Raw genomic sequence first — 10,063 nt, 5'->3', positions numbered from 1 at the left:
CCCTGATACCTAAACCAGACAGAGACACATCGAGGAAAGAAAATTTCAGACCAATATCCTTAATGAACAGCAGTGCAAAAATTCTCAACAAAATTTTAGTAAATCACTTACAAAAACATATTAAAAGGATAGTGCACCATGATCAAGTGGGTTTCATCCCAGGGATGCAAGTTTGGTTCAAAATCAGGAAATCAATAAATGTAATTCACCATATCAATAGACTTAAAGTCAAGAATCACATGATTATTTTGAAAGATGCAGAAAAAGCATTTGATAAAATACAGCACCTCTTCATGCTCAAAACACTAGAACAAATAGGGATAGTGGGAACATTCCTTAACATTGTAAAGGCCATCTATGCTAAGCTCACGGCTAATATCATTCTAAATGGTGAAAAACTGAAAGAATTCCCCCTAAAACCTGGAACAAGACCGGGATGCCCTCTTTCACCACTTCTTTTCAATATCGTCCTTGAAACTCTAGCCAGAGCAATTTGACAGACCAAAGAAATTAAAGGGATATGAATGGGAAAAGAAGAACTCAAACTATCCCTATTTGCTGATGAGATGATTATATACTTAGAGGAACCAGGAAATTCCACCAGAAAACTTTTAGATCTCATAAGTGAATTCAGTAAAGTAGCAGGTTACAAGATCAATGCAAATAAATCTAAGGCATTTTATACATAAGTGATGATTCTTCAGAAAGAGAAATTCGGAAAACTACCCCATTCACAATAGCTTCTAAAAAAATAAAATACTTGGGAATCAATCTCTCAAAAGAGGTGAAAGACCTCTACAATGAGAACTACAGAACACTAATGAAAGAAATTAAAGAAAACCTTAGAAGTTGGAAAGATCTCCCATGTTCTTGGATAGGCAGAATTAATATTGTCAAAATGGCCATACTACCAAAAGTGCTATACAGATTCAATGCAATTCCAATTAAAATCCCAATGATATACCTTGCAGAAATAGAGCAAGCAATTATGAAATTCATCTGGAAGAATAAAAAACCCAGAATAGCTAAAGCAATCCTTGGTAGAAAGAGTGAAGCAGTGGGTATCGCGATACCAGATCTTCAACTCTACTACAAAACAATAGTAACAAAAACAGCATGGTATTGGTGTCAAAATAGAAAGGTAGATCAGTGGTATAGAATAGAGGTCACGGATACAAACCCAAATAAATACAATTTTCTCATACTAGACAAAGGGGCCAAAAATATGCAATGGAGAAAAGATCGCCTCTTCAAATAATGGTGCTGGGAGAACTGGAAATCCATATGCAACAGAATGAAACTAAACCCATATCTCTCACCATGCACAAAACTAAACTCAAAATGGATTAAGGACCTGGGAATCAGACCAGAGACCTTGCATCTTATAGAAGAAAAAGTAGATCCAGAGCTTCAGCATGTCGACTTAGGACCAGAATTCCTCAACAGGACTCCCATAGCACAAGAAATAAAAGCAAGAATCAACAACTGGGATAGATTCAAACTAAAAAGCTTTCTCTCAGCAAAGGAAACTATCAGCAATGGGAAGAAAGAGCCTACAGAGTGGGAGAAAAATCTTTGCCAATCATACTTCAGATAGAGCACTAATCTCCAGAATCTATAAAGAACTCAAAAAACTCTACACCAAGAATTCAAATAATCCAATTGACAAATGGGCTAAGGAAATGAATAGACATTTCACAGATGAGGATGTACAAGCAATCAACAAACATATGGAAAAATGTTCAACATCTCTAGTAAGAAGAGAAATGCAAATCAAAACCACCCTAAGATTCCATCTCACCCCAATTGGAATGGCGATTATCAAGAATACAAGCAACAACAGGTGTTGGCAAGGATATGGGGAGAAAAGTACACTCATACATTGTTGGTGGGGCTGCAAATTAGTGCAGCCACTCAGGAAAGCAGTGTGGAGACTCCTTAGAAAACTTGAAATGGAACCACCATTTGACCCAGCTGTCCCTCTCCTTGGCCTATACCCAAAGGACTTACAATCAGCATGTTAAAGAGATACAGCCACATCAATGTTCATAGCTGTTCAGTTCACAATAGCCAGATTGTGGAACCAACCTAGATGTCCTTCAATTGATGAATGGATAAAGAAACTGTGGTATATATATACAAAGGAATATTACTCAGCCATAAAGAATGATAAAATTATGGCATTTGCAGGCAAATGGATGAAATTGGAGAATATCATGCTAAGTGAGATAAGCCAATCTCAAAAAACCAAAGGATGAATGATATTGCTAATAAGTGGATGATGATACATAATGGGGGGTGGGAGGGCTTATTGTTAGGGTTAGAGTTAGGGTTAGGGAGGGGGGCAAGAATGGAGTAAGGAAGGACTGTATAGAGTGAAATGAGGGGTGGCAGGGGTGGGAGGGGTAGGAGGGGTGGGAGCGAAGGGAAAAAATAACAGAATGAATCAAACAACATTACCCTATGTAAATTTATGATTACCCAAATGGTATGCTTTTACGCCATGTACAAACAGAGAAACAACATGTATCCCATTTGTTTACAAAAAAAAAGAGAACACAAAAATGATTGCCTCCAAAAGGTAAAATGTCTAGGAGTTAAAATAGAAATATAGAAGGACGAAGTTTAAAATCTATAAAATTCATCCAAGAAACTTGAATAAATGGACATATATTCTTTATTTATAATTTCTTTGATAACTGTGGATATAGCCAACTCTCCTTAATAAATCTGTGTCACATAATTTCAGTAATATAATGTGATGACAATGTAATATCCCAAGAGTTTTTTTTTTTTAATTAGAAATTAGCAGAATAGATCTTAAGTATATTTGAAAAATAAAGTGTCAGAAAATTTTGGAAGTTAATATTGAGTAGGGCTTCTCACAGAAATTTAAATGTCTTACTTTGAAGGTACCCTTTATATAGTACTGGGTCAGAAATAGAATGACATTTGTATAATAAAATTCAGAAATAAACAAGGATATATGAACACTTAGCACATTGTAAAGGTAGTATTTTTGAATCAGTGATGGTTGGGACATCAGGTTTACTGGGTAAAAAAGAAAGAAGAGAAAGAAGCTAATTCTCCTTAAATCATATTTCAAATATATCAAATATAGAAATGTAGGAACTCAAAGTGGATGGAAACTAGATAAAAATGGGACAATACAATTTTGGATAGGAAAGTCCTTTCTAAATATTTCCAAAAAATTACATTAGAAAGTAAAAACCAACTTCTTTGTCTACCTAAAAGTTTAAAAATGTTAGTCCAAACATGAATAATAAATTGAGGGAAATGACAACTCTAAGATATGTAAAGTGATACTATCCACAATAAGGATATCAGAAAATTTTAGGCAAAGATAAGCTCAAACAGCACTTCAAAAGAAAAGTGCATAACAAATATAAAGAGATAGTTTAACATGTTATAAAGAAATTCAATTTCAAAATAATAACATGTGAGAATGATAAATATTTTGAAAGTGAAATATCCAGTGTTGGGACACTAAGGAAACAGTCTTTCTCATTTACTTTGGAGGTAGTTTACAGTAGAAGTTCTTTGGACAAATTTGGCAATTTACATCCAATTATAAAATGTTCATATCCTTTGCTCTAATGTATTCATTTCTGAGAATGTGTCCATAATAAAACCGGACAAATTCAGACGCACACAAAATGATGAACCAAGATATAAAATTGAAGCTTTGTTCACCATAATCAAAAACTGAAAATGATGCAAGTTCCTATCAAGAGCAGATTATTTAAATAAATTATAAAAAATACATCAATTCGATCAAACACTATTTAGCTTCTGAAAGTGTTATGTGTCCTTATATGAAAGGATGATCTCATAATACATTTTAAGTGAAAACAATAAGACAATTGCACATATAATTTAGATCTATTTATTTATCATTTATAAAATTAGTTTGTACATAGAAAATATCTGAGATAATATTTCCCAAGATTTGACTGTCATGATGGAGGAAAGGGTTGATAGAGGAAAGCTTATGAGATTGACATAAGTTTTGGGCTACCGGGGCAAAATGTTATGGTTTGTATATTAGTTGTCCCCCAAAACTCATGCGTGAGACAATAGAAGAATGTTCTGTTCAGAGGTGAGATGATCGTATTATGAGAGCTGTAATCTCACCAGTGGATTCACTCTTTTGATTGGACTAACTGGGTGGTAATGTAGGCAGGCAGGATGTGGCTGGAAGAAGTAGGTCACTGGGGACCTGTATTTGGGGTTTACATTTTGTCCTTGGCATATCATTGGGGGGGACTCTTTCTCTCTCCTTTCTGGTTGCTATGTCCTGAGATACTTTTCCTTTGCCACACCCTTCTGCCTCAGTCTGGGCCCAGAGCAATGGAGTTGGCCACAGCAGACTGAATCTCTGAAACTGTGAGCTAAAATAAACTTCTCTTTTTCGAAGTTGTTCTTATCACATATTTTGGTCACTGCAATGCAAAGCTGACTAAAACAGTGTATTAATCTAATTGCTTGATTGATAGCTGAAAAGATTTATGTATGGAGCATGACCTTGGGCACTCTCTGTCTCTGGCCATTTTCTCTCCCTGTCCCCTGTCTTTCCCTCTCCTGCTTCCTTTCTCCTTCCCAGCTGCCATGAGCTGGCTGCTTTCCTGCACTATACACTTCCATTATGATGTTCTTTCTCATCTTCAGCTCAGAGCTACAGAGTTGAACAATCATGAACTGAGATCTTCCAAACAATGAACCAAAATAAGCTCTACCTCCTCTAAGTTTTCTTTGGTCACAGACAAAAAACTAACACAATACACAACCTTGAACTCTAGGTTCCAAATAAGTGTTCTCCTTATCCTTTTCCTCAAACAATGATTAATGATATCAACCTCCCATGCAGTTACATGGGAGACCACTTCTCTGTATGTGTGTGTGTGTGTGTGTGTGTGTGTGTGTGTGTGTGTACATGCCCACACACATGTGTATTCACAAAAGTAGATTATGATGATTGTGGAGGTCTTTGGGACTTGTCCTTTTCCCTTGATTTTATCTGAAACCATCTTGAAAGGACCACATCCTGTCATTGCCATTGGCCCCCATTAATATCTCTGTTCTCTCCCGGCACCCTTGATCTTGAGGTTGCCAGTTCCACAGGTGACCAGTTTATGTCTCTGGGACCCTCCATGTGCCAAGGCTGCATTGTATTTCTTGGAAAGTCAAAGAAATTTTCCTCCTCTCTCCCTGCCTGCACACTTTAATACTTGGTCCTTAGAGCAGCCCCTGTCTGCCTTCTGCCTCTCAGAGTGGCTGAAAGCACAGACTACAGTCCTTCTCCAATCCTTGCTGTTGTTGTTTTGAGTGAACCAGGGGGATATTTTGAGTGAACCAGGGGGATATGACAGATCTTATACCAGCCAGGCCTTCATGCTTCCCTCTCTCACCTGCTCAGCCACCTGGCAGTTGATGCACCTGGCCCCCACTCCTGTCTCAATTACCTAGGAGAAATAGGTCCCATTATATCCTGCCCCACCAGCATACCAGACCTACACATCTGTTATGTGGGTTGAATTGTGTCACCCAAAAAGTTATATTGAAGTCACAAGCCACAGCACTTGTGAATGTGACTATACTTTGTACTCCAGTTAAAATGAGACCTTTTGGGTGAACTCTAGTCTAATATAAGCAACATCCATTTAAGGAGGAAAAAATCCTATGTGAATACAGAGACACAGAGAGCACAGTATCTGATGCTGAAAGCAGAAAATGAACTAATAGAGCTGCCAGCTAATAAATCCCATGACCTGATGACTATCTCTAGAGCTGGGAAGAGGAAAGGGACAGTCTGCTTGGAGTCTTATGGGGAACAAGGCCCTGCCCACACATCATTTTGAACTTCTTTTCTCAAGAACACAGAGAAAATACATTTCTATTATTCTAAGCTGCCAGAAAAAAAATAAGAAGTAGATTATGGTTTTGCAAAATTCATACAATATATGTATACCTTTGAGTATGGTTCTGAATTGCTTTATTATTCTCCATGTGGTTGGTAAGGTTACAACAGTTATTATCACTCTGAAATCTTAATGATATATTACAAAAAATTATTATTGATGAGACAAATGATTAATATTTAAATTAAATCAATTTCTTTTACTCAAGAACAAAAATGAACTCTATACTCAATTTTACTGGAAACTATGTGAAAGAACTATAAGGCAAAACAAACTATCTTCTGAGAGATATAAAAGAATATCACAATAAAAGAACATATAGAATGACCTCAAAAAGCTTATCATGTTTTAAAATATTTTTTCATTTTTATTCTCATTTACATTATACTGACACAGAAAAAATATCATAAAAATTGTTCATATTACCCAGGACAGCATGCAACATTTTGACCAAGGATATATTGTATAATATTTAAATCAAGTTAAGCATATCTGTGTCCTCAAACATTTGCCATTTCTTTATGGGGAAAATTTTCAAAATTCTTCTAGATTTTTGAAATGTACAGAACATTATTGTAACCTTCAGCCAATATGCAATAGCATTCCAGAATTTCTTGCTCCTATCTTAATGTAACTTTGTTCCCATTGATCAACCTCTCATCATTCTTCCATGCCCCACTCCACTCTCTCCAGCCTCTGATAACCACCATTCTATTTTCAATTCTTATGAAATTGACTTTTTAAAAATTCTACATAACAGTGATATGGTGTGATACTTGTCTGTCTTTGCCTAACTGATTTCAGTAACCTAATTGTCTCCAGTTCCATTCGTGTTGTCACAAATGAAAGGACTTCATTATTTTCACATCTGAATTGTATTCCATTAGGTATATATGCTAGTTTCTTTAGCCATTCATCAATGATGGACCCTTAGGTTGTTTTTATATCTGAGCTATTATGAATAGAACTGCAAGGAACATGGGAGTTCAGATGTATTTTCATCATACTGACTTCATTTCCTTAGGTATATACCCAGGAGTGGAATTGCTGAATATGGTGGTTCCAGTTTAATTCGTTGGGGACTTTAACATTGTTTTCCATGCCAGTTATCCTAATTTACATTCTCTTCCACACTGTGTAAGGGTTCCCTTTTCTCCACATCCTTGCCAGGCAGCACTTGTTATGTTCAGGCTCTTTGATAGTAACCATTTTTTAGTGGGGTAAGGTGATGTCTAATTCTGCTTTTGATTTGCAGTCTCTTGGGGATTGGTGATGTTGAGCATGTTTACATTCACCTTTGACCTTTGGTATGTCTTCTTTTGAGCAATGTCTGTTTAGCTCTATTGCCCATTGATCAGTCAGGTTTTTGGTTTTTTGCTAATAAAGTTTTTGAGTTGCTTACATATTCTGTATAAAAAGATATTATCAGAAGTATACTTTGCAAATATTTTCTCCCATTATGTTGACTGTCTCTTACCTCTTTATTGTTCTGTTTGAAGTGCAGAATTTTTTTTATTTGAAGTGATTGCATTTGCCTATTTTTGCTTTTATTTTCTGTGCTTTTGGATTCTTGTGCAAAAATTCCTCACCCATCCCAATGTTCTAAAGCATGTTCTCTCTGTTGTCTCTCTTCGTGTTTTATTTTTCAAGTTATTAATGTGTTTTGAGTTGATTTTCATTAACTAGAGTGGTACAAGATAGAGGTGAGAGATAGAGATCTAGTTTTATTTTACTGCAGGTGGATATCCAATGTTCTCTGCATGGTTTTTGAAAGTACTGTCCTTGCTGCAATGTTTTCTTAGCACTGTAAAAAAAAATCAGTTGGTTGAAGATGCATGACTTTGTTTCCAGGCTCTCTTTTTATGGTTGGATTATGTGTGTTTTTATGCCAATCCCATATTGTTTTGATTACAACTTTCTTGGCCATGAAATGCCTCCTGCTTTTTTTCTTTTTGTTCAGGAAGGATTTAACTATTCAGGGTTTCTTGTTTTCATATGAATCCTCAAATTGTTTTTTCTAGTTATGGGAAGAATATCATTGATATTTTGATAGTGATTGCACTAAATCTATAGACCTCTTCAGGCAGGATGGACATTTAAACAATATCAATTATTCCAATACATGAACATGGGATGCCATCACACTTTTTTGTGTTCTCTTCAATTTATTTTATCAATGTTTTATAATTTTCATAATAGAAATATTTCACATTTTGGGTTATATTTATTCACATTTTTCTTAAACTTTTAAAGCTATTACAAATGGTGTTGTTTTAATTTCTACTTCATATAATACACTATTTGCATGCAACAATGCTACTGATGTTCGTGCGATGATTCTGTATCCTGCAACTTGCTGAATTTATTTACTAGTTCTAATAGGGCTTTTTTTGGCTGCAGTTTTTGGAGTCTTCTATATATAAGACTTTGTAATGTGCAATCAGTGACAAATTCGGTTTTCATTCCTCCACAGAAGTGGCCAGGTACCCTTTCTAAAGTCAATTGAGACTGTTTTTTTTCCATTGATCAATGTGTCACCTATTTACTTACCCCAACCAAAAGTTCTCAGCATTCACATTATTTTTTCCAATGATTTCTCATATGTACATTGTCTTTTCTAACTTGACCTTGCCCACAAAGATCTTTAAATTGTTGCATGATCATTGTGCACACATATGGAGTACATGGCAGTGTGATGTTTCAGTACATGTATTGACAGTGCAATGAACAGATCAGGATAATTGACATATCCTTCACCTCAAATATTTATCATTTCTTTGTGTTGGGAACATTCAATATTTGCTGTACTGGCCATCTAAAAATATACAATTGTTTTCATCAATAGTCACCCTACTGTTAAAGAATATTAGAAATTATTTCTGCTACTCAATTTCTATTCTACGAGACCACCTTCATCTACAACATATTTTGGTCTTTACTGCTTTTAACCTTAAAATTCAACTTTGTTATACATGCATTTCTTGAAATACCATACTTTTACATTATTATTCATGTTAAATAGTATTCTTCCTACCATTCTTGTAATTTTATGACTTTTGAATTCCTAGTTTTTATTTTGATTATCTTCTTGGTAGATTGAATCTACTCCATTTAAAAAAGAAATGGTTCATGTATTCTATATTTATTATATTTTTACATATTTTAGATAGTTCTTTTATATATGTGTTTACTCATAAAAGGCAAAGTAACTAGATAAGTAATTTTGTGAATATGTTTTGGCACAGAGATCTCATTTTCCAAATCACCTGTGGAATAACCTTTAAGGTTTTCTACTCCATATTTCCTCCACCCCTCTCATATAACATCTCTCTTGATGCTTATAGAGTTATTCCTCCAAACCTCAAGTTCAGTCACTTCAAACTATGTTTGAAAATCTATATCTTCCTTTATTTCAAGAGCAATTTCTAGACCAATAATTTTTGCAGGTTTTAAATTTTTACACCCCAACTGATAAAAACTAAGACAATAAATATCTTTTTATTAACCCAAGTGAAAAACAGATTTAAAAATATTATGTTTTTATAAATATTATCACTGATGACATGAGATGTATGACAGAATTTAAACCTATGATATTCAAATCAAAGGTTACTAGTTCAATGTCAGATTAGTTTTATTTCTAATACTCTATGAATTCCTCAAATCAGGCCATATTTATTTGTTCATAGAATATGTCTATCTATCTCTTTGCCTCAATTTATTATTTTTCTGTCCCTCTCTCTCTCATTTTGTCCATATCTCTTATCCTTTTTTCAATTGCTGATAATTTTTGACACAAAGACACCACTAAATAGTCCAACTTTCAGAATCTCCTATGAACGAGAGCAATCTTGTACACTATCACTGTATCATTATTAGATCCAGAAATTTAACATTAATGCAAAAATAATTGATATACAAACTATATATAAATATTCTGAACTATAAAGACATTACTCACAGATTTTTAACATATGCTGTACATACCCTTTCATTTAGTTACTTAAAGTGTATAAGTAAATAGTTATTTTGTGTACTTTCCTGAAATGATGCAAACTCCATGATTTTAGAACCTAACCATTACCTCAGTGGTATGTCTATGCCCATTAATAATGCTGGTCATT

Source organism: Sciurus carolinensis, chromosome 3, assembly GCF_902686445.1.
Source record: "Sciurus carolinensis chromosome 3, mSciCar1.2, whole genome shotgun sequence".
NCBI lineage: Eukaryota > Metazoa > Chordata > Mammalia > Rodentia > Sciuridae > Sciurus > Sciurus carolinensis.
This window is presented reverse-complemented; position numbering follows the sequence as displayed.